This window comes from Marmota monax, unplaced genomic scaffold (genome assembly GCF_021218885.2).
Source record: "Marmota monax isolate L192 unplaced genomic scaffold, Marmota_monax_Labrador192_F-V1.1 WCK01_AAM20220418_F8-fsc00255, whole genome shotgun sequence".
NCBI classification, from domain to species: Eukaryota; Metazoa; Chordata; class Mammalia; order Rodentia; family Sciuridae; genus Marmota; species Marmota monax.
The window spans coordinates 783701-810456 of NW_026692704.1; the positions used below are offsets into that span (position 1 = coordinate 783701).

At 42.4% G+C, this 26756-nt stretch overlaps 1 pseudogene; it reads right to left on the bottom strand.

Annotated features, from left to right (window-relative positions):
• Positions 1 to 1303: 1303 nt before the first annotated feature.
• Positions 1304 to 25522, bottom strand: LOC124094100 (protein lin-54 homolog; annotated as a pseudogene).
• Between the last annotated feature and the right edge of the window lie 1234 nt (positions 25523 to 26756).

Here is a 26756-nt window from a genome sequence, read left to right on the forward strand (position 1 = left end):
TTTTTCTGTTTTCTCTAAGAGCAACAGCTAGTAGTGACAATGCATGTCCTAAAATCCAGGCAGATACTTTGCTAAATCACACATTGGGTTGTTGAATTTTCTCCTTACCACAACCCTATATGGTAACTGTTATTGTCATTCTCATTCTGCAATTGAGTACCTCTAACCCCTATAAAAACACACATACCTCAGCTTACCAAATCACTGACTAAAATAATGACATATCAAACATACCTTATAAAAACAAACCCTATTACAATTTTGAATGCTTTGTTAGACAGTCCATTAGAGTGAAAAAGTAAGAATCATGTATTGGTTTGAAACTTTTTAGTCCAAAAGTCTACAAAGAGAACTGTGTTGATGAAAAATCTTTCCCAAAACTCATCTGTTACAGCCCCTATATTCCTTATTTCTCCATCCAAGCCAAATTTTATAGTTGATAGTTATGTGAAGATCTATGTTACCACTACATAATGTTTAATTCTATCCACACATACCTCTTTTTAACAATACCCAGTAATCACTTCAACAATTTATTTTTTCAAACATATAGTGCCTCTGAAAGACAATGGAGAGATCCTTAAGCATGTTAGCCATTCCTCATTAGAGAAAAACATCCTCTCCTCTGAAAATCATTTACTGTACCCTAACATTTTGTGTGCTTTTGAAAATATAACTTCTTAATTTTAAAAATGTACCTGGGGATTTCTTCCCCTTCTGATTTTTCAAAGTAAAAATAGCATATTCCAGAATTCACCCTAAGAAAGCTAATTTTTCTCAAAAAGATATTGCTTTTCTAAAAACAATATGTCATTCAAATATGTTCCATAATTTGTTTATGTAGACATTCTCTCTGTGTTTATTCTAAATCTAGAACCAAAGAATGACTAGGCAATACCAATGCTGCTTTGGCTGTTTCTACTGAACAAAGTCATAAAACACAATACTTTATAAATATAAATTATATTATAGTGATTTATAAATGTTCTTTGCCAATAGAATCAGAAGAATAGGACATCTAATTCTTAAGACACTTAAGGAAATTAAGAATCTATATTATACAGGAAAGAATTTTTTTAAAAAGAAAAATCTAATTTAGAACGGCATAGAATCAACTAAGATTTAAAATGTTCTCATTTCTTCTCTTTCAATATTATAATTTCATATTTCTTTTTTAAAAAGAACTGAATTTAAATACAGGAATTGTTAAACTATCTTCCAGAAAGTCAAGCATCCTTAACATTTCTGTACAGGTCCATTTATCAGTCTTGTGCAAGAGTTAGCAATTCATGGTACGGAGGTCTCATTTTGCTTTTCCTGCAGAGTTGATGATGCACATCAAACATCGTCCCAATTCCTCAAGAATCATCCATTCTGCTGCTGCCTTTGATTCTCTCTTCTTGTCTGTCTGCTCTGCCTGTGTGTGAAGCCAATTACTACTTCCTTAGTTATAAATGTAAATGGCAAGTTTCCTCCTCCACTATTCAAAGCCAGTGTTGGCCTAGTAAGCAAGTCTGAAATAATCTGAGAAGATAAATTAGTCTTCCTGCTGTTTGTTGCTGCACTCTTACTTCAGCTTTATCTGCCAAATGCATCCATGTCTATCTTTCTGAGCTTTATTCAAAATTCTTAGAGCTAACACATTTACATATTAAGGAACACATTATTTCTTCCTCATAACACTCAGTAGTTTTTAAGACATCCTGACATTGGCAATTACATCCCTTGCTATGCCATTGATATACTTCTCCCCCTTTCCTTTCTCTAATTTAGGCATAAAATCTTCTGTATTTCTGTCAGTGCATGCCTTTATTGCTTTTTGCCTTTCATTTTCATGTTCCAGTTGTTATAACAATTAGTATAACTGCAATTGATATAAAATTTGCCATTTACAAAGCAATCACAGTATAATTTCAAACAGTGATATTGTGCAATTACAGGGCTGTCTGGCAGATACTGATGGGATTATGCCATTGAATGGAAGACTTGCCTGGGTCTGGATACCAAATGTTTCAGTAAAATTAGAGCTGACTGCTATACACACATATGAAGACTGCTATAGCTGAGTAATGTACTGATATGGAAGCACTGTAGCACACAATGCCTGTTCCTGGAGCTGGTGCCAGAACAGTACATGGTGGGAGGTTAGTGAGGTTGGGCTGGATCTGGGACAGTGGGGTGGAAGGCATAATAAGCCATTGCTGTGGTTAGCTGTTAGTTACTATTTATGAAGCTGGATTGATGGATTTTGGGACAATTTGTTGGATAGCCTGATCTTGAACAAATGAAACTGACATCTGCACAGGGGTTGTATTAACAACCACTGGCTTTGCTTCCTATAGAGGCTTAATGCTAAAGAGGATCCTTGGGCTGCTGGTTAAGTAGCAGAATGAGGAGGCCTAGGGAAGCCTGGGGAGTGCCAGGAGGAGGTTCCCACACCATGCTGGAGACCAGAGCTCAGGCTTTGCCTGATCAGCCAAGTCCAGCTGCGCAGGAGCCTGGGCAAGGGTATGCACAATTCCATCCCACCACCTGCGGACCCCTGAGGAGGTCAGGCACAGGCCTGATCCGCCACAGCTTTACTGCACATGAGACAGGGCATAGGGTAGTCACAGGTCCATCCAGCCTTGGGCTGACCCTTCCTGGAGCTCAGACTCAGCCCAGGAATGACTCCGCCCACCTTTAGATGTCCTGTAGAGCTCAGGCTCCACCCAGCACTGACTCCACCTACTGGAAGACACCTGCCTGAGTTCGGCCCCAGCCCACTTCAGCTTGGCTGACAGGCCTGGGAGCCTGGCCCAAGGTAGGCCAAGGTAGGCCTGGCTCCTTCCTGCCACCAGCCCACCCCTACCAGAGCTCAGGCCAGATCCTGGACCACTTCTGCCCACAGGTGAACACCTTGCAGAGCTCAGGCTCCTGCATGATCAGTTGAGGCCAGCTGGACAGGAGCCTGGGCAAGGGTCAGCACAGTTCCATCCAGCCACCAGCAGACCCTTGTGGAGGTCAGGCCCAGGGTGATCTGCCCTGCTGAACTGCTAGCAAGCCCGTTCTCAGGGTAAGCCCAGGTCCGTCCCACCACTGGTTGACATCCGCTGGAGCTCGGGCTCTGCCCTGACCAGCCTCTTCCCCCTGCATGGGAGTCTTTACCTGGGGTAGGCCTTGTTCAATCCTGCCACCAGCTGACCCCCGCCTGAGCTGAGACTCCAACCAGATTCACTTTGCCTGAGGCTCCAGGAGCCTAGCCCAGTCACAGGGTAGGTCAGAGTTCATCCTGACCCCACCAGATTGCCACTGTAGCTTAGGCTCGGCTTAGGACCACCTTGCACACCTGACTGGCGACTGTGGCCAGGGTACACCTGGTTCCATCCAGCCACTGGCAGACCCCTGCTGCCACTGAAGCTCTGCCCAGGAGCCAGGCCCCAAGGAAGGCCCAGGTTCTACCCGCCACCTGCTTAAGTCTGTAGGTCCTCAGGCTCAGCCCAGGACTGCCTCCACTCACCAGCAGACAAGCTTGAGAGCTCAGGATCCATCCATATGTGCCATGACCACCTGTGGCGGAAGCCCAGGCACAGGATGGCCACAGGTCTGACCTGACACCAGCCCACCACTGCCGGAGTTCAGGCTTGGCCCAGATCCACCTTGCCAACCTGCAATGGAGCCGGGGCCCAGTAGAGGCCTGGGTTCCTCCAGCCACTGAAAAAACCCAGCCTGAGTCCAGGCTCCGCCCATGAACCCTTCCCTCTAAGGACAGACACCTGCTGGATCCATGGAAAAAGTTTGACTTCCATTGCAAATTGAGAAGATGAACCAGAATTCTCCAGCTGGCAAAGGGCTCTATGCAAGAGGGAAAACTGTTACCAGTTGCTAGAAAATAGAATTTGGTGATGCTCCTGGGGGTGTCTGCACAGCTCACCAGAGCTTAATCACATACGGAGCTCCTACAACTTAACAGGCAGAAACAAACAGCCGATAAGAATGGCAAAACCCAATAGCAGCTCTTTATAAAAGATGACATACCAAAAATTGAGATGACTTTCCACCTCACAATATGGTAATACAAAGGAAACCTAAAGTACATGTGTGTTTTTGCCTATCAAATACAAAGAATAAAAAGAGTGAGAAAATCTAATGTCAACGGTGTTGGAAAGTGGAATTATCATGCTCTGATCACTGCAATACAAAATTGTCATAACTCTCCTGCAGAGAATTTTTCAAGAAATATGCCCAAATTTAAATTGCATGCCTACCTTTAGCCCAAGAATTTCAATTTAAATAAGATATTCATTGTTGCTGTGGCATTTTTTTTAATTTTAACCTGAAGTTGTCCATTGTAATCATTTTACATGCATATATAAAATATATTTTTACTAGTTTTTTTTTTTTTGGGGGGGAGGGTGTAGTTGAACACATGCCTTTGTTTTATTTACTTATTTTTATGTGGTGCTGAGGATCAAACCCATGCTAGCTGAGCAATCTACTGCTGAGCTACATCCCCAGCCCCGCTGGTGTTTTATTTTTTAAAAAATATTTTGGCATATCTGTATACATATTCCTACATAATTGTATCTCAGACACATTTTTTTTTAAAGTTACCATATGGGCTGGGACTGTTGCACAGTCAAAGCACACTTGCCTGGCATGTCTGAGGCATTGTGTTTCATTCTCAACACCATTTATAAATAAATAAAATAAAGATCAATCAACAAATAAGAAAAACAAACATTAAAAAAAGGATATAGATGGTGCTTAAAAAAAGTTAACCCAGGTGCAGTTGTCCATGTTCATGATATGAGACAATTAACATGTTAACTTTTTAAAAAGGAGTATGGTTCTATGGCACCAAAGAGGATCACATTATTATACAGCCATCACCATTGTTTGTCCTTCCCCAGGATTTTCTACTCATGAATTCAACCTGTCCTCATTCAATACTACTTGCCACTTTTCCGTCTTCCTCATCCCAGTACCCACCATTCTACTTCCTGTCTGTATGAATTTGATTATTTCAAAGATTTACTTGAACACCACCAAAGTCCAAGAGCAATATGTGCTGGTGTATGTGTGTACATGTACACACACACACACACACACACACACCTCCATATACATACAAAACATGCATGAGTAACCAACTTTGCCTTCTTGCTTTCCACATTGATGTTTAGAAATCCTCCTATACTTTGTACACATTCATTTGTTTTGTTCCTGGACTTTGATGATTGATACGTTTGATCTATCAGAGCATCATGAGTTTATTTTGATGTACATAGTGAGACGGGATTGGATTTCATGTTGTTACCTACACCATTAGGCATCTTCAAAATGGTCCCAATACCTTTTGCAGAATAATTTGTCTTTCTCCCAATAATGGAAATGTGTCCTTTGTGGCATTATAAAGTGCTTTATCTATGCAAGTCTTTCCTGATCTCTCTTTTAAGTTCTGTCACTCTGTTCCCAGTTCCCACACTTCAGATAAATTGTAATTCTCTAGGTGAAGATACCACTGGGTGCTAAATCCATGACTTATTTTATTTTTCCAAAATTATCCTTTTGTGTTGGGCATGACGGCCTATACCTGTCATCCCAGTGGCTTAGGGTACTGAGGCAGGAGGATTGCAAGTTCAAAGCTAGCCTCAGGAACTGGGAGGCACTAAGCCATTCAGTGAGACCCTGTCTCCCAATAAAATACAAAATAGGGCTGGGGATATGGCTCACTGGTTGAGTGCTTCTGAGTTTCAATCCCTGGTACCAAATAAAAAATTTAAACACACACACACACACACACACACACAATCTCACACATGTATACTTTTGTGACTTAATTTTTCAAAATGACTTTAGACCTTTTTTTTTCTTTCATGATACCTTCTGGAATTAAGATTTTATACAGACTGAAATGGGGAAAATAGATAGCTGGTCAACACTGGCCTCTCTCTGAAGGAATAGACTTTACCTATTATGACGTGGTTCTCTGTTTTCATAGTTTTGTTTATGTGGACCCTAAAGACTTAGGAGAACAACATCTGAGTGCTGCATATAGCTATTTCAATGGATTTCAGTGGGATCTTCCTCTCTGGTTTCAACCCCAGTATTTATTTTTATTTTACTGGGGATTGAACCTGGGGGAGCTTAACCACTGAGCCCCATCCCCGGCCCTTTTTTTTTTTTTCTATTTTATTTACAGTCAGGGCCTCACTGAAATGCTTATGGTCCGGATAAGTTGCAGATGGCAGCTTTGATCTTTTGCCTCAGCCTCCATGTTATAGGATACCAGGCTCAATCACTTTCTTCTGAACACACAAGACACATTAGTTTGTGCATGCATGTGCTCCTGTCATCTTGGTCTTCTTTCCAGAATTAACACCAATCTGGTGGAGCGAGTTTTTCCTAAATGTTCTGCCTTTCCTTAACCTCCTAGGGTTTCTTTACTGTCCTCCTGTTCATAAGGCTGTTTCCCTGGTGGACTGAGCCCGAGCATACCTGTGGGCTTCTTCATACCATGACAAGATCCCAGGACATTAATTATCTGTTTTTCTGGGTGTGCTCATGATCTGCTGATTCTCTGTCATGACCCCTAGCTGGAATCTTGAGTTGGGTCATGCTGTTCCACCACTCTTGTCATCCTTCCTGTGCTAAGGAGTCCTCAGGGATATCCAGTAAAGGAAAACAGATGAGTGGCCAAGCAATTTAGTAATTCCACCACAGTGCAGAGAAGCTCAAACACCTTGAAGAGAACTGTGTGAATGCCACAATTCTGAGCTCTGGGGACACTGAGCATTCTCCCTACCCACCATAAACGGTCAGGGTTAAGAGGCCTCCAAAACTTTGGGGATAAAATATATGGTTGATGACAGAGTAAGCAATAAAAAAAGTATTTCTTATATTATTGGAGCTTAAAAATTAAGTGTTTTTAGGATGTAGTATAGGTGAAACTGGTATGTTCAATTTGGGTAAAAGAAAGCAATTAACAACTGTGCTTTGTGAATAATACCTCAGGCGGCTGAGAGTTTCTTTGGTGATACTGACTTCCTATAAATTGACCCTGAGTAAGTTTTTTTCACTTGTAGTTCAGAAAAAAAGAACACTCGAATCCAGGACCCCATAATAATATATTTAAACTGGGGTGCAGGAAGTTTGGGGAGAGTATTTGGGCATTTGCTTCCCTTGAGAAGAGTATGTTCTTATACTCTTTTAATGATAACTTCCTAGAAATGCTGTACTTTCCAAATGGATTGTTTTCACTTTTAACAAATTTGAATAGGGTTAGTTATTTATAAATTAATCTTAAACCAGCTCCTTTGTAAAAATATTTTTTAGTTGTTGATGGAGCTTTATTTTGTTTATTTATATGTGGTGCTGAGAATCGAACTTAGTGCCTTATCCATGCTAGGCAAGCACTCTACCACTGAGTCACAGCCTGCTCCTTTGATGTTTAAGGTTCTTCAAATTCAGAATTTGGTGCTGTCATTTTATATAATGATATTTATATCTAATCTTTTTATAGCATTGACCATCAGGAACCATTATGAGCTCAACTGCAAGATACTATCACTTTTTACAATTTTCTTAAGAAACCATGCTATTTTTATTAGGACTGATTTGTCACCAGCAAGTACAGCCATAGGCAAAGCTTCACTGTTCACCCAGAGATGATTCATGGGCTTCATTAAAATACCATGTGAAAGCAAACCTTTACTTACCCCCAGTATTATAGTTTGCTCTTAATCACCCCCCACCACCTCTCCTGAGTGATCGCCTACACTTTATACTTTCCACTGTTGTTGTTCAAGTCACTAGGTTTGTAGACAGAGGGGTACAGCTGTCCAAAGGCCTTGGCCTCCCTCTGGATGCAGCCAGATTCTGTGGCTTCACCCTGTTTCCATTTTTTTTTTCTTTTTTTATGGCGGGGCAGGGGGTCTCCCCAACTCCAAAGTCCATTCTTGGGGAATCAAGAGAGAAGAATTTCCATTGCACCCCCGAGTGGTACTGCTCAGTCTTGAATTTACTGACTGGGGTAAATAATGAGGCCACTGTAGCCTAGGATAATGATCTCCATCATAGCAGGCTCATCAGAAAACAGACTGAAATTATATATTGAAGTACAGTGAAAATTTCCTCCTGCATGTTTTATGTAAACCAGTTTATTCAATGAACATTCAATAAATCTACAGTTCTTCAAATGCCCTGTTCATAGTAAAAAGAAAGAGGCATAAATATTTGGATTGGTGAGCAGCCAACTCTTAACCTAGAAAGCCATCAAGCTGTTGGAGCATCTTTTCAGGAGCTCAGATGTTTATGTCAAGATGGCATGTCAGCCAAGAGCTAAATATTGTTTTTGGATGAATCAGATATGTGCCCAATGGACTCACATCTTCAGATACAAGAATACCAGTGTTGTGCAAAAGGTCAGAACTGAGCTGGTGACAGATCTCAGACCTTGGGCAGGGCTAAGGACTACAAGTCTATGGGGCACATTTTACATTTGACAACTATAAAGCAACAAAGAAGAGAAATTACCCAAGCTCAGGCCCTCAACTGCTGATGGTCTTGGGTCTATGTCCTAGGATCTAAAGGAAAAGAAATCTGCCCCCCAAAGACTTGAAAGTCAGGTCCTTTCCAAGTACAGTATTTTATATTTACTGTTTGCAAGAGCATGTGAGAAACAGTGACATTAAGGAACATTTTATTTGAAAATTGTATCAATCAGGGTCGTTGTAAGTGATAGGAAACTTAACTCAAGTTGGATTAGGCAGGCCAAGAATTTTATCGAGTCATAGATTTGAGCATGATGGGGGTATGGCTAGATATAGGAACACAAAAGAAGTCACCATGTAGTTCTGTTTGTCCATCTTTTAACTCTGCATCCATCTGGTTTGGTTACATTCTAGAGTAGATATTGTTCACCTATAGTAAGGTGGCCACCAGCTGCTCCAACTCAACACTGTAACTTCTCAGCCACAGAAGGAGACAGAGAATAGCTGTCTTCAGATAACAGCTAAGAAGTGGTTTTTATTAACTTTAATTAAGTAAAGTTTCCATATCTTAACCCATTGCAATTGTCAGGGGATTTAAGACTTCTTATAGGCTAGAACCAAGTCACATGCCCATCTCTGAACCCAGCAAAATGGCAGGGACTGAGAAAAGGTGGGGGAGTTCTCATCAAAAGAATAAGATTTGTCACAAGGAGGATGAAAAGTGGATTTGGGGCAAGTAAATCTTGCCTGCAAAACATGTCACAGAAAATAATAGAAGGAGATGGACATGTGTGGTTTGAGGATGATCACAGTTAACAGTGAATCCAGGAATCCTAAACTTGGAGCTTCCTCTAGAACAACAGTATATTTGTGAAAGCAACAGATCTCTTGTCAAAAAAAAAAAAAAAAAAAAAAAACAAGGTCTACAGGAAGATCATAATGAAAACAGGTAAAAGCCAGCTATTTGACTGAGGGAGGGAACTGGAAGAAGGGGAAAAGGCCAAAATCCTGTCTTCTTGCTTCTCCCAAATCTAGCATTTAGTTCTTCCTTGTAAATGTAAGAAAGACTTTCAAAAAACTGCTGAGGGGAATGGAAGAAACCTAGGGGCTGAGGGGAACCTTCATTAGGACAGAATGAACTAACCCCAGTGAAGGCACTTCCCAAGTCAGTCCTCTTTGACCTTGATGATTTTCAAGGAGAAAGCCTTAGTATTGTATTAGCATGATTTAATCAACTTTGTCGTTTTTACTAATACTCATTTGAAACTTAAGATGTGACTTCTGATTCAGAATGCCCTTTGGTGACCATGACAGGCTAGAACTATGAATATTTTGTTCTCATGGTTTTGTTTTTACTATTTTGTTCTATTAAGGGAAATAATTTTGATTTTTCTATGTAATAATGGTGATATTTGTTTGTGTGTTCCTTTTGAGTTAAAAATTTATAATGTGGTAAAATACACACATGCAATTTGCTATTGTGACCAGTTTTAGATGGAGAGTTTGAGGGTAGCCCAAGGACCATCAGCACCAATCATCTACAGAACTTTTTTTTTAATCTTCCCAGGCTACAACTGTGTCCCCATTAAATGGCAATTACTCATTGCCCCCTCCCCTGGTCCCTGGCAAGAACATATTTATTTAAATACATGTATACAAGAAAAACATATACATATGTGCAAATAAAAATATTCAAAAAATAAAAGTACAGAAGGTGCGCAGAGGAAAATGTAAAGTTATGAGAAAGGTTTGGAAAACACTGGAAGTGTTCCCCTCACCCAAAATGAAAGACTCCTCCCCATCACACTCTTGCAAACTCAAACACTGTGTCACCTTGGGAAGAGTGGAGGAAAGTGTCCTGTGGTTCAAGGTGGCCTTTTTTCTAAGGACAGGGTTAACTGCTGTAAAGTCCCTTTCTTCCTCAATCTCAAACCTGGGTGTGAGAACTGGCACTGCCCAAAAGGATGCTGCTCATTATTCTTTCATAATGTGGCACCTCAATCTTCAAATCCAGCCAGGTCCCCTTGTTATTGACAGTGCATATAAATGCTCACAGATCTAGGCCCATGGGTACTAGTGACACAGGATGGAATCATATGAACAGCCTGCTGACCTGTTTTGCACCCCGTGTGCCCACCTTCTGCTCACACTAGAAACCACCCATACCCCACCACTTCCTGGTTTATTTTTTTTCCTCTGTGCCATGAAAGACACTGAAATATTGGAACACTTTTTCTCTCACTGAATTGAAAGACTAACTCCACAAGGGCTCTATCTCCCTCACAGATTTCCTTGGAGCCTACAGCAGTGCTGGGGAATGGCCATATCTTCATAAATAGTTACTAAACAGGAAAATAAATGGATGTGTGGGTTTTAGCAGCCAGTGACTATGAGGAGCATTAGGGGCCACATGGGCTAGCAGAGTTGGAGGAGCGTCTGAGGGACCCCAGTGATTGGGTGTAGCCAAGCCCATACCCAGCCCTCAGCTCAGGGGAGGTGGGGAAAAGCCTGCTGTGGTGTGTTCACAGACTGCATTTCCTGTTCCTCTTCTCTGTTCCAAGCTCTTTGGAGAACAAGTCAGGAATGGCCTGCAAGTAGGGTCTGTTTCAATAAAATGTGGTTGTCATTGGCAGACAGTTGCAGGTCCAGGCTTCAGGGACCCGTGCTCCTCATTCACAAATCTTCCTGTATTCCAACTGGGTCTATGCTGATGGCAGAGGCTCAGAGAATCTGAGCCAGAAGGGGCATGAAGACAATCTAGCCTCCTGCCTCACAGTGAGCAAGTGGCAACATTCCCAGTGCCCTGGTGGAACTGATGAGATTTATGGCATATGGTAGTTGAACCCAGCAAGTGCTGGGCATGCTGATCAAGCCTCTGACCAGCGCTGGATTTTGTACTTGTTCAGGGGATGCTGCCATGGTCATTCTGTTCCATACGTATAGCCCCAGGTTCTTTGGAACTCCAGGGGAAACTGCCTCATTTGGAAGCAGAAAGCCAGGCCTGCTGTGACAGAGGCCCATCCTAAGAGGCTGGGGCCCTGGGGAGAAAGTGCCTCCATTTACTTTTAAAACAGGTGTGTTTATCTGCATTTCACACCTCAAGGCTCCAGGGAGAGAGTGAGGATGCTGCTCCCCAAATACCCTGATTTCATTTGAGGGGCTACTTATGCAGAATCTGTGGGGTAGACTCCAGAGATTCCACTGAAGACAAAGGCAGGAAAAGAAGGCCAGAGGTGTTTGGCAGAAGGCAGAAGGGGAGGTTCTGGGTGCAGATCCTCTTCCTAGGGCCACCCCACCACCTCCAACAGCATCAGGACCTGCAGGACCAAAGTCCTTCTGAGTCTGACACAGAGTCTCCATGGGGTGCTCTTAAGACTTGGGGAGGCAGAGGCAGGATACACATCCATGGGCAATGCATTCCACAAACCTTCTTCAGCCCTCAGCATTGCCTCCACAGTGCTCTGGTGACATCAGCCTAGGAGACATAGGGTCCTGAGTTCACACCCCCGTTCTGCCATTGGCTAGCTGTGTGGTCTCTGGTGTGTTCAGGGCTGCTCTGAGGCTCAGTGTTCTCAGCTGTCAATTGGAAATAACTAACAGTCCTTGCCACAGGGGCCACAGGGTTACTGTGAGTCTTGGAAATGTTACTATGCCCAAGTGCTTAGCAAGTGACTGTTGAAATATTCAGTGAATCTGACAGTGGTGGCTGTCCCTATCAGACAACTCTGTGGATAATGAATGCCCTGTGGCTACTCACTCAGGTCTTCTCTCCTATCAGCCTTCACTGTCACAGCTCCAGCCTTTTTGAGAGAGGGAGGTGGGATGGAATCCTGCTTCTGTCCCAGTCAATCCCAGAGAGGAGTGTGCCTGCAGCAAGGGCTCCATGTTAATGACAGCATTTGACAATGATCGGCCTCCCTTTGGTGTGTGTGTGTGTGTGTGTGTGTGCGTGCGTGCACGCACGCTCATTTGTGAGTTGTATGGATTGTGTGTATGGGTGTGTGTGGTATTTAGTGTGCTTTCTCGTGTGTGACTTTCAAAATTCTTTGTAGCTCAGCCCACTTTTAATTAGAGTCCCACGTCCCTGCCCCTCCAAGCCCTGTTAGCCAGGCACAGGAGCTGCCTAGGACAGAGTGTCCAGGCAGCTGAAGTACCCAGATGTCCTCAATTTCTCCTCACTGGGGTGGTGAACTCTGGTGCATTCTGCACCCAGGAAATAATGGCACCGAGAGGAACAGCTACTTGATGGGAAGATTCCAGCAGAGGCCATTCTGCTAGCTCTGGGCCACCCAGATGCTCCTGCCTGGTCCCACTGTGCTCCCCAAGTTTCAAGCCCCTTGTAATGATGTAGATTAGGGGATTTGTCCCTGGCCTCTAGCTTCATTTTTTAACCCTGCTTCCTCCTTGAGGGGCCATTTCCTGTTCCTCCTGCTAGGTTCCCTTGCACAGGGACCACACCTAGAGGCTCACACTGTATGGGAGAAAGGCCTGTCCCATTAGGTGGGGAAACTCTGCCCTGTTGCCCACACTGAAAGATGACACTTCCATTGTTGCTAATGTGACCACCGAGCTCCCCACAGCCCAATATGGCAGGACATGGGATTGTCCCTGTCTCCTCTTTGCTCTGTTTTTGTTCTGGAGAATTTGTCCCCTGGTCTATTTTCTCTCTCTGACACTCCAGCTCTTGCCATCTTGGACCCTCCCACCATCTGAAAAACATGGTCCTGTGGATTCCTGTCCTACTCATCACTGAACCAACCTGGAAAAGGCTACTCCTTGTTTGTCCTGCATCCTTCTTCTCCCTGAGGTCTAAAGACACCTACCAGTGGCTAAGGCAGGAAACACCAGACCATGAAAAGGGCAAAAAGAGGTGACACCAAGTTCCTGAGGATCTCCACCAGTCCTTTTCCTCCCCACTCTCTTACCTTGTCTTATATCTGTTACTCTCAATTCCCAGAGGTTAGAAATTGATTGGTCATGAGAACATCACCTGCTCCATCTGTTGGTCAATAAATAAAGCTCTTTCTTCTGCTGTCACTTTATCTCCCAACTCATTGGCTTTATCAAGGGACAAAAGAATGAGACCCTTTCTGGGTGATGCTATCTCTGAGTATTGTCAACCTGTTGGTGTGACACTCCATCTCTCCAGATGAGGCAGCAGCATCAATAATGGATGTCCATGTTGTAATCATTTAACCCCAGGAGATCATTCTAATAAGAACGGGTTACATTGGTGTGTGTGAGTGTGGCTCAATGTCCTGAAAAGACCTGAGAATCACATGCTTGTGAAGGTTTCTTAGATGCCATGGGAGCATTGTCCAGGACCATGGCCAAGAATCCACCTAGCCACTCGTTAACCTTGCAGGGTTTTAGTTGATACACAGCTCTGATGTTTGCAAATTATAGCTTTTACTCACCAATGCAAGGGACCTAGGAACAGGAATGCCTGTCTCAGATGGTTGCTTTGGTTACAGCAAACCTCAGGCCTGTGACCTCTGAACTCCCTGGGATCAAGGTCTGGCCAGCCTTTTCTTTTCTCCATTGCTCCCAGATCAGAGAAGGAGTCTGATGTGTATTTCTGTGAGACTCATCTCAAACCATGGTCCTGCTTACCTGTTTTCTCATTTGTAACAAAGAAATAAAAGCTCCCTAAAGATCAATCACTTATTCAGAGTCTCCAAGCAAACAGAGGATAGTGCCAGCAGTCCTGACACTGGGATTTTACTACACCCTAGATATCCTGATGTCCTGATGGCCTTCCAAAGCCTTTGTCCCACATCAGGGAGTATTGAATTGGATGGACCTGCCCCAGACAGCATAGGGGGCTGCCCAAGACATAAGACCACATTCCTTCTCCTTCATTGCACCAATGACATACATTCAGCAACAGGCTTTTATTTTATGCAAGAAAGAGAGGCATTGGGAGAGACCACTTACCTTGCAGCCAAGCTTCCTTATGGTTGCTGTGACCTTGAAGGAGAATATCTGTCCCTCTCATTCATGGGGAAAGCCCAGCCACCACCCCAGAACCCCAGCATGGGCATTCAGCAAGGGCTCCAGGATGCTGCTCTCATCACCTCACCTGGGGACTGTGATGTAGTTGGGGTTCTCACCACCTCCCCATGCCCCTGTCCCATCCTATACTCTCTCCAGGGCAGCCAGAAAGATCTTTCTAAAGTGAGACCACTTGGCAGGGACTAGACTATGGTAAGTGCAGCAGGGTCCAAAATAAGAGGGGGCCTCACTCCCAGGCCATGAAAGTTCAAGGCACATGTCTCACCTGCTGAGAACCCTTCAGTATTTCACTTATACCCCCTTCACCCCAGCCCTCACCCACTGCTCACAGCTTACAGAATAAAGGAAAACTCCCTGTAGGAGTGTAGCCTGGTCCCTGCCTACCTCTCCTGCCTTCTCTATCCAGCCCCACTACAAGCTTCTTTCTATTGCTCTACTCATTTAACAGAGTTTTCCCTCAGCGTTTGTATAAAGAGTGATTCTTTTCTACCAGTTTTAGCTGCAAATTCCACCAATTCAAAGGCCTGCCCTGAGCACTACCTAAGCAGGTGCCCATGCCACAGGCACTCACTGGGTTTAGTCTTCTGCTTTTTTCCCTGCTATACCCTACTTATTACTTGGTACCCCTGCTGGAACTCAGCTTCACAAAGGTAGAGAGAGGGTTTGTGTTGGTCACAGAGTGGTCCCCAACACCTTGCATAGCACATAGCACATCATAGGTACAATTAAAAATTTAGCTAAGAAAAGGAGTAGTGATTCTATTAAAGTCCTTTGGGTTCTGCAGAGTGAGGGGCACAGTGCTGTACCTAGGTCAGAGGCCTAGGTGATGGACCCTCTTCCCCAGCCAATTCCATGGATCCCAAGGAAGGTGCTCACCACTCTGGTTCTCTGTAACAGAAACTCCAGGGGTGGGACCAGCAGGAGCACAGTTGATGGGACTACTGGGCCCTGGAGTGTTTTGCTTACTTCTCCCACCCAGTCTCTTCTCCCCTTTCTTATTGTGTTCTGTGCATCCCCTACAGATATGTCCCCAGGCTCTTTAGCCCTGTGCATGCTGGTGGTGTCGGGCAACAGGAGAGAGATGGGCCAATAGGTGCCCACTATGCCTGCTGATCCTGATGGGGCCACAGCTCCTCTTTTGAGACCTTGGCTCCTGGGGCTGCCACTCCCACTCCCTCGCTGTAGCCCAGAAACCCTCCCACTTCTGGAACCTCACTCTAACATTTCTATGGGATCCCCTCCACTCCAAGAGCCTGGGATGCTGCCCCAGGGTACTGAGAAAGTCACCTAACTCCTCTGTTCCTCACAATCCTCCTGTATATGACAGAGAGAGTAATGGCACTAGCCTCCTTGAGTCATTGCAATAAATAAATGACTTGATGCATAGGAAGTGCATTGGACAGTACTTGATAAGGACTGGATAATTGGCTACTCTTTCCATTATCTTATTAAATATGTTTTCACTGCCATTTTCCACATTAGGTACTGCACTCTGGTACATAACAGGCAGCAGTGAGGGAGAGACTGTCATTTCTCTAATTTTCCTCCTGAAAGAACTGCTGTAGAGTGGTGTAGCACTTTCCTACACACAGGGGAAACATGGAAGGGTCATGACCTGGGGAAGTCTGATTGCTTTGCTTGTTATCTGGATGAGAAATCCAAGGTTCCCATCTCCAAAGAGTGTAGTCATATGTGTGTATGTGTGTGGGGGGGTTCCTACACATTGTCGGATGCTTAGCAGCATTCCTGCTTTCTCCTTCTAGGTTCCAGGACCCTGCCCCCTGCCCAATACCCTGAAAGATCTGATTCAAAGTGTCAATAGCAATAAGGTTGAGAGACCCTGATATAGGGATTATGCAGATCCAAGAAAACCCACAATATTGGAGGTGAGAGTTCTGAACTCACTTGAACTAGTAGGAGAAGGGATAAGTAGATGAGGTTAATTAGAACAGCAACTAATAAAAAACACTCAGAGAAGCACTGGAAAATGCCATAGATGTGTCAAAGCAGAACTCTAGAGAAGGTTCAAGGAACTCACAGGAAGACCAAAAACCAACTGAACAAATATCTGAAAGGTAATAATTAAAACAAGAAGAAACAGACCCCTCTCAAAAAAAAAAAAAAAAAAGAACATAAAATGAAAATCTTTAATGCTGGTAAATCAATTACATTATACATTATTGGTCTAAATTCACTAATCAAAACACAGATATTGGCAGAGCAAGGTGAATTATATGTTGTCTATCTGGAACTTTCTTCAAATGTAACTGTGGAGGCAGAAAAAACATAATGTTTTTAAAATTTCAGAAATGAAAGAATTTTGAGATGGGTTAAAAATGTGTGCACATATAATAAACTATTTCTTACTGCTCAGTTTCTTAAGTAATATGGGACAGCTGAAGTGCAAATTGTATTTGATGCTCAATGTGTGAAAAGCAAGTTTAAGATAACTCTATTTTAGGAGTGTTCAGATTCGTGGCCTCACTCAAGTTCTCAGTGCTTCATAGAAGTTTGCCACAACAGCCCTTAAATGCACACTGTTGTACCCAGGCAGCACTGGGAAGAATACACAAGCAACTGCTCCAGAAAGTCAAAGTGGATTTGCAAGACACCAGAGGAACAAACAGAAAATAAATAATAAAACATCTGCCGTTAGCCCTAACATAGCAATGCTTAAAATGTCAATGATATAAATATACCATTTGAAAGAGAGAGACAATGATAGAGTCAATTAAAATAATACAAGGGTATTACATGTTGTATGCGAGAAGCTCACTTCAAGCATAGTGACGTAGGAGATGGCAGTAAAGGGGGAGTAAAGTTGTGTTGGGTCACGCTAATTTAGTAATGCAGCAGTGGCCAACATAGTTTCAGATAAGTAGACTTTACAGCAAAGAAAATGTCTGGCATCAGCGAGGGACCCTAAGTATGGAGAAAAGGAAGGCTCCACCAGGAAGATGAGCTTTCTTAAATAGGTATCCACCAAACTACTGAGCTTCAAACAAGAGGGGCAAAAGATGACATATCTGAACAGAGAAATAGATCAACTCACTATTAGAACTGAAGACTCCAACTCGAAGATATTGGCATTGGACACTTTGTATCAGTATTTGGCATGCCTAGTAAACAGATCTATCAGGCAGGAGTCAGAAGGGACAGTGAAACTTAATAGCTCCATAATCAGCTGGATATGATTCACACTCACAGACTGTTTTGTCCAATAATCACAGAACATGCATTTTCACCAGGTTTACATGGAACACTCACCAAGAGAGACCATGTCCCCATTCACAAAGGAAACCTCAAAGATTCAGGAGAATCGAGGTTGCAATGAGAAATGAATGTTCTCTTCCCATAATGAAATGAATCAGGAGTAAACAACAAGACCCCAGGAAAATCTTTAAATGTGAATATTAAATAGAACCATCCTGTATAACCCATGAGCCAATTAGGAAGTTACCAAGGACATATTGAAAATTCGCACAATCAAATGAAAATGAACATATAACATCAGGACAGATAAAGAGAGAATAAATGTGTCACTATTACCAGTAGCAAACCAGAGGTATCCCTGCACATTCCACCACTACAGAAAGGAACACAGCAAAATCTACACTCAAAGAGCTGAACTTGGAAGAAGCAGGTGCCTTTTTGAAAGCCTCAAACTACAATGGTAAAAATGTGATATAATAAATGGTATCCAAAACTTACGAACTGTTTTAGGGCATTATGTAAAAATGTGGATGTGTAACCGATGTGATTCTGCAATCTGTATTTGGGGTAAAATTGGGAGTTCATAACCAACTGTTTATTTCTCTAATATTCTATCTAAAATATCCAAACTTCAACTAACCATGGGTAATTGAAAATGCAAAAAGAGAAGCCACAAATAAGGGAGATGATGGTATAGTGTGGCCCGAGTTTGAATGCAACCCTATCACACTCCTTGGATTATTACTACAAAGAAATGCCTCCTCTTTCTGGGCCTCAGGTGCTTTATTTGTGGATAGAGGAAATAGTATCTAACTTAACGTGTTGAGATATTTCAAAGCTCTTGTGTCTGCTGAGAATCCTTATAAGTATACATTTTTAATGCTAATATTTTAATTAAATAAAATTAAATATCTGACCTCTAAGCTTTAATTTGTCCAACTAAGGCTGGCATTAATGGAGAGGGCTCACAGAAGACTAGACATAAGGCCTATCTTTTCTCTGCTTGCTGCCTTCGAGCTCCAGCAAAGCACTGTGCACCTTCACCATGACATTTCCAGCAAGAAGGATTTTAATTCTTTTGATAGTTTTCCATTAGCTCTTCCCTCTAAGGTTAACGTGGAATTTAATTATACTTTATTCTCAGAGAGGAGTGGAGCAGCTGTATGCCAGGATTTGAAAATAATAATAAAATTACCTAGAGTCTCCCAAGGACTGGTTTTATAGCAAGTTCTTGTCTCCTCAGCTGACAGGTTTAGGATCCAATTGACTCTATTACCTAGAGTCTTTCAGTAAGTGAAAGAGTATGTAGGATCTTACCTGTTTGCTGCAGCCTAGTTTGACCATAAAAGGATCAGTACTATATTCTCAGAGAAGCAGCATTTTCAGGAGCTTTGTGTTAGAGCTCAGTGTGAAAAATTCACATTGTTTTGAAACTGCACATTAAACTGCAACACCTAAAATAGCTGTTTCTGAAAAGTTAGAGGTGCCCTGAACTTTGCGGAAATGGTTTCTTACCCATGTGTAAAAAAGGAACAGTTTTATTTGATTCTTCATTTTCTGCATGACATTAACCTAGGAAGAGTTTTCTAGAACAGATTCTTGGAGTACATATTTTTCAGATCTGATTTCTACTTTGACACTGGAAGCAAATCACATTTCTTTTTAAATGTTGGCTCTTCTCATGGATAGAGAGAGCAATGTCCAGGAGAGTGCTTGGCAAAATCTTCTTATTTCATTTAACTTTTACATGAAGTTTCTGCTTATGGATCAGCAATTTGCTAACAATATAAATTGTATAAAAAGATGCTGTTAAAGCAAGACCAGTTTTCAACCTGGTGTATGCATCAGACATCTCTTGGATGCCACCTCAGTGCATTTGGGAGTTTCCTGTTCCTTACTCCAGTTGCTGTTGGTGGCTCTCACAGCTTCCTGTGAGTGAAAATTTGCCAGCACCTTGCGTGGTTCCCATGCCTCCCACCTCTTCTAGAGCTTCCAGAATGTTTCCTGGAGCTTCTCGGGGCCCTATGAAGCCTGTTCATTGTCCATCCCAGAAGTATGGAGGAGTAACTTTTAGAAGTGGACTTTTGACTAATACAGCATATGCTCCTGAATAACTGCTTTTCTCTCTTCCTCCAAATATCCTGAAACATCTTTCATACAATACCTCAAACAGCCAGGAAGAAGTCAGAAACCATTCTCTGGGAGCTATAGTCAACTTCCTAACTCATCCTTGTATTGGTTTTCCATCCTTCTATGCTTCATCCTTCTTGTCTCTCACTCCTACTTGCTGGCTCAGACACCCTGATAAATATTTTCACTCAAGCTTTTGTCTCAGGATCTGCTGACTCGGGTGGGGTGAGAAGGTCAGGCTAAGTTCAAGTTATTTTTGACTATTTTGTTTTTTAAATAAAAGAAGTTATAATGTATACACTATCTTCAAATCCCCTCCCTTCAATTTTCCAAATGCAAAAGAGTTCACGCTTGTCTTTGCTGTGTGAGTCTCCAATTACATGTATAAAACAGTTTATGGAGTCAACTTCCTGTCACCATGTCAAAACACCTGAGATAATTCACTTATAGGAAGATAAGGTGTATGTTGATTCATGGTTTTAGAAGTCTCAATGCATGATCTGATGGACACATTGCTTTTAGGCATTTGGCGAGGCAGCACACACATGGCAGGAGATGTAGCAAAGAAAAACACTATTCACTTCATGGGAAGAAAACAAGAGAAAGAGAAAAAGTCTGGGGTCCCACAATATCCTTCAAGGGCATGTCCCCTGTGCCTCTTAAAGTTCTACCACCTCTCAAAAGCACCACACTAGGAATCAAAGCCTTAACACATTCAATCATTCAATATCCAGGCTGCATCATGTGGTTAAATGTCCCTTTCCTTTGGATCTGGTGGATCCTAAAGTGGCCATTTATGATGTCCACTTCAATCCCAGTGGGACCCTAATGGAGTTTGCAGTTTGGGTCAAGTCAGAAACTTTGGCCCTGGACTTTTGGTCTACTAACTTTAATCTTGCCCTATTTTATTTTTCCAAGTCAGATTTTTAACTTCTTCAAAAGTTTTTGTTTGTTCATTTTATCCTTCTCTGTTTATAGATTTTAAGTGTACAAATAAACAAAGATTGGTGTAAGGCCTTTAAACAGTTTAATAACACAGGTCTGGGTGTGTGGCTCAGCATTAGACCACTTGCCTAGTACATGTGAGGCTCTGGGTTTGATCCTCAGCACCACATAAAAATAAATAAATAAAATAAAAGTGTTGTGTGCAATGCAACTAAAAATTAAATATTAAAAAAAGTTTTAAAAAACTTAATAATACATAAGTAGATAGGTCTTATTTTTTTAATCATATAGCCCAAATGTCCCAAAGTCACATTTTAGGCTTTTACCATGTAACAAAGCTTTAAAAGTTATTAGAAAATTATAATTTTTAAGCAGTATAAAATCTTTTTATTTTCATTTAAAGATTGTTTATTGAATTTATTTAAGAGCTAGAAATTCCCTGACTTTATATTTGCTTGTGAATTTTCTTGATATTAAAGAGGTAGGCAAGAGATGGTGAAGATAAAAATTAAAACAAAAAATATAGCCTGCCCGTATCTACAGTTTGCAGACTGATAACTTTGTATTTCTCTCTCTCTCTCTCTCTCTCTCTCTCTCTCTCTCTCTCTCTCTCTCTCTCTCTCCATCTAAAATATAAAAATTAATTTTTATTGTGTGCAGGTACAAATAAGTAACAACAAATCCCTTCATTATGTACAATGATAACATCCAATAAAAATGCGAAAGGAAAAGAAAAGATGGTTGGTTTTAATTGGTGTCTACAATGAGCCACATTGTCAGGGTTTGGCATTTGTGGGGAACACATGGATTTTTAAAGGATAATTAGGTCTGCGCTTTTAAAAATAGTGACATTTTAAATATAGTAATAGAGCTAAGTCCAAAATAATAGCTAGAATATTCCAACTTGAGTTAAACTGGTAATTAATATGGTTGCAAAACTGGCACAGACCCATGGGGTTGATAATGGAAGATACCTGAGAGCAGGTGAAAGGAAGAGCATCATGAGCCAAAATAAACTTTTTCTCTCTACAATTATCTCAAGTACTTTTTAGAGTAACAGGAAGCTGACTAACACACCCCCACAAACTGTTTCATACACATAACTGGATGGAGACACACACACACTGAAGAGAAGGGTAAACACTATTGCATTTGAAGAACTAATTGAAATGAGAAATTTTGAATATAGCTTAGCCACTATAGATCCCTTTGTTTTAAAACAAATAATTAAAATGACTTATACTTAGCCTGACCATCTCACCTTACTCCAGACAGCATATCCTATCTACAAGCAAGCAGACTGGGAAATAGCATAAAGTGTACCTGGTACTATGGCCACTGGTCCTTCCCAGTGAGCTCATCTCTGGACTTGAGGAAAGTGGCACCTCACACACTCTGAGAGGATGGTAGGGGCCAATTTCATGGTTAGGATCTCCTTAAGGGTTTATTTTGGGAATACTTGGAACTGAGAAGTGCTCTCTGTGTGCCCTACCCCCAAGTGGTGTAATAGCCAGAGGGTATGGCCAGGAGCTCAATCATGCCACCATCTGGTTAAGCCTAGAAATAATATCAAGGATGTAGGATTTTTAAGGAAGAGAGATCTATTCTAAGCAGGTAGAATCAAGAGCCAATTATGTTGGATTATCCCAATCTCTCAGTCTGAGAGAATCTATTCTTCTAACTGCTGGAAAGGCTGCTGAAAGACTGGCTTCATTTCTCAGTCCCAGCTGGGAAATTTTCTTAATCCAGGCAGTGGTCAAGGACATGCCAGGACATCACATCCAAAGTAAAAGATAAATTTTGGACCTTGCTCTTCTCATCAGAAAGACAAAAACAAAATTTGATTGGTGCATTTTGGTTCTGAAAGCAGCGTATTCTACACTTGGGAATACTGCTTCAACCTGGATATCATTCAAAGTCTAATGACTTAAAAGTGGACAAGAAAAAGAATGGATCCTCATTGGGTCAAGGCTACAGTAGAGATGCCTATTGGACCACATGGCCCTGCAGATCTTTTGGTGTTGGATTTATTTTTGTTGGGAAAAGATGCCATGTTGAATTTTTGGCAAGCCCCAATGGGAAAATCTCAATGTAAACACCCGAACTTCCAGACCAAGGATACACTATTTCAGCCGAGAATTGTACATCTTTAAGCAACAGCATTGGAATGCTATGGAAACCTTAGATAGAGTACCTAACCACAGGACACTGTGTGACCTTGTGACCAAAACAACCCATCATGAACTTGGTTCTATCAGAGCCACTGTGTCACATTATTGAATGGGCCATGGAACAACCCATTGTTAAACTGTGCCAGAATATCTGGAATTATGCCCAAACAAGGCCAGGGGGTCACAAAAAATCTGCATAAAATCTCCAAGTCATTCACTATTACTACACCAGTATCACCCTCAATACACACTGACAGCCACATGGAAGATCTTTGATGATTAGCTGATTAAAAAGTGAGATCAAGCTTGCTTCATGAATGGACCAGCAGGCTGTAGCAGAAAACTGAAAATGCATGGTGACTGCATCACAGTCTCATTCAAAGCTATCTAGGTTTTGCTTTTGTTTTATTTGAAGTTCAATTGGGTGGGCACCGAAAAATGCACAAACTTAACAGGTTAAAATATCCAAATAAAATTTACTATAACTTTTGTAGAATTTTATTTTTGCTACAAGACATGTTGCATAGGAAAGTATTTAAAGTCCCTGAGGAGAAATGTTCATGGGTTAAGGTGCCACACTGGTTTTTCTTCTTTAGGGAAAAGGTGAGAAGTAATCTGTAGACAAATGAAGGTGAGGCGTGGAAAGGCAGAATGTAAGGTCATTCTTTGTGTTTTGATTCCTGCAGCATAAAATATGTAATGTTTGTATTTTGGTCTGTTGGTTGTTAATACATCTATAAGTGGCTGTATAACAATATTCCACCTGAACAGGGAATGACATATTGATTAACTAAGTAATTAAGATCTTTCAGAAAACCATGAGGTTTGGCATCCTGAAGGCAGATGCCCTTCAGAAGACAAAGTGTGTGTCTAGCCCCTTACTGGAGCCCTCACTCTGCCATCCATCGGTTTCAGTCGTGCCTCTTGCTCCTTCTAGGAGGCTGCATCTATTGGGTAATGGCAGGAATCATTCCAGCATGACCCAAGCTCCATGACAACCAAGCTCCTGACTGCATGTGGTAAAATGTTCAGCCTGCACAGATGGTCTCTACCTTGTGCCCAAACTGTTTACCTACAAAATTATTTTCAGAGGAGACATGGGTACACTGGAGGGAACAAGCATTCAACTTAGACAAAATGACTTGTAGAGTTTAGCAGCTGTTACCTCTGTATTCCTATGCATGGCATTACTTGGAAGGACACCCAGGTCTCTAAAAAGGGTGCAGAAAGTTGGGGGCCTCTGAGCTCTGATTAGGTGGTAAGGCTTTCTCTCTACCCAGGAGCTACAGAGCACCTCTGCCCCCAAAGGGGATACTACTCAATGAACAAGAGCTGCAGGACCTTCTTACCCTCAAGTGACACTGTTCTTTTAAATGATGAATTGCACACAGCCATAGAAACATCACCTTTCAGCTACTCTAATCTACTAGTAGACACATCTCAATGTCACCTACCCACTACTGGGGGACTTAACTGCCTACTGAAGGTCACAGAAGACTCACATGCTTTGTGGATGATAACTTACTATAGCAAAAGGCAAAGGCAGAGGGCAACAGAAATGAGGATAGAGTTGCCACAGGCAGGAGAGACAGCCACAGGGCTGTCCACTCACTGAAGACCCATCATTCCACCCCATTCCCTTGACTGTCTTGGAACAGGAAGTGAGAATGTGCCATGCCTGACAGAGTCTTCCTTACTGGCTGTAAAATGTAGACTGGGAAGCAGAAGCAACCACGGCCTTTAATACCAGTATACATCTGTAACATAATTTAAAAAGTGTTTCAATGACATAAAACCTCAACAGGATCTGCCCCTACTAAGATTTTTTTTAAAATATCTTTTTAGTCCATTAAAAATTAAATACATACCAACTTTCTCATGTCCCCTCCCTGGTCTTTTTTTTAAGTGATTTTAAGTTTAATTTACACTTAAATAGAAAGGTATTTGATTAGAAAGAATCTGCAGGATCTCCTCGGCTGACCCTGGATGCAGAGAAGGACAGAGCCTCACACATCCAGGTTCTTGGTTTGGGGCTGGTTGGTGACCCCCTCCATGGGAGTGGCCTTCCTTACGCCCAGGGTGACAGCACGGGACTCCATGCTTGCAATGGCTGCTTGCAGGCTTGTGCTCAGAGCACCCTTTCAGATTACCAGGTCATCAATTGGGAGGGGCTGAAGGTGGCTGCTCACAGGGTGTCCAGAGAGTTCACCAGGATTAGAATCCCCATGAGGTGATTCCAGTGCTTGGTGATGGGGCTTTTTATCTTGTCCATGCCAATGTGCAGTTTGTACATGATGTCCTGGTAGCTGTCCCTGATCTGGTGGCTCCAGGTGAACAAGAAATTCACATGGCCTCACTCTCTAGCACCCCATTCCTGTCACAGTGGGGAGACTCAAAAGTGTCCATTTGTTGCTTGGAGACCTTGGCAAGCTTCTCAGCCAGCTCCTGCTAGCACTGGACAACCTCCACAGGTGTGGTCAGGAGCACAATGTCCTGGATGAGCCTGACTACCAGGCCGTGGTAATCCATTTTCAGTAAGGCCATCATGAGCTTCTTCTGGAAGGTCTTCCCCATCCCTTGTTCTGGGGGTGGTTACAGGCCTCCATCAGCTTCTCCAGGACACAGGTCACATACTCAGGCTATCTGTCCAGCCCTACTTAGCAGAAGATGAGCAGCAAGCTCCAGTAGCCCAGGGTGTCGGGGAAGGAGCACCAGCTATTGATGTTGTTATCAGGGTCAACACTGAGGCATAAATGTAGGTGAGATATTTGCACAGTGTGATAATCTGCTCCACTGCACTGAGGTGCTAAATTTTTCCCTGAGAGCAGGCTAGGCCTGGGTCTCCTGACCACCAGCACATTCTTCACGTGTACCAGGCCCACCTTGCCCTGGTAGTAGCATATGTTTAACACTAATTAGTCTACAATTGCCCCTTCAGTGAGGTGCACTCCTTGCTAGCAGAGCCACCATGTCCCCCTCTTGTATTCCAGCACGCAGTGGTGGTTCTTGTCTGGCACACCAACGTCTTGAGCAACTTGTCTATCTTGAGGCTGAAACGTTGGGTACTTGGTGACGGTGACATACAGAAACAGGATGATCTTTGTGACCTTGTTCTTGAGAAGTCTCCTCTGCCTGGTGGCCTTTGTGACATTCTAGGAGAGCAGCTTTGACATCTGGATGCAGATGGGAAGAGCACAAATATAGCATAAATTCAATACACAATTTAAAATCTGAATTCAGCAGAATGTAATCCCAGGCTGTTTAATTAAAATAAGTGCTTACATCTTTTAGTATAATCAATTTTTTTCAGTGTTTCATTAGCCATTACACTATATTTTGTGATTATATCAAACATTAAAGGCTAAGAGATGAATCCAGCTTTTTTACTTCAGGTGGCTTCTCTTGCAAACTATCATCACAATTAGAGAAAGAGAGGTGGGGTTTGGGCAGAATTGATGCTTGTATTGTTCCAGGTCTCCTGATTCTCCTGGGAAGGCAGAGAATGAAAGGAGAGGCCAAAGCCATGAGCAGGTATCTTCCATGAAATCTTGCAACCCCATTGCCCATTAAACCCTGTGCATGGGAGATAAAAAAACCTGGCATCCAAAGGGAGGAGGAGACTGACCACGTTGCCCTGAATCACTGCACACTGTGGTTCTCAACCCTGGATAGATATCAGAATTACTGGTAGAATTTTAAAAAATATAAACAACTAGTCCCATCCTGGGCTGGTGATGGCGATAAAGCCTAAATAACTCATGCGTGTGTGTGTGTGGGTGGGGGGGTATAAAATCTATGTGCTTTTTTT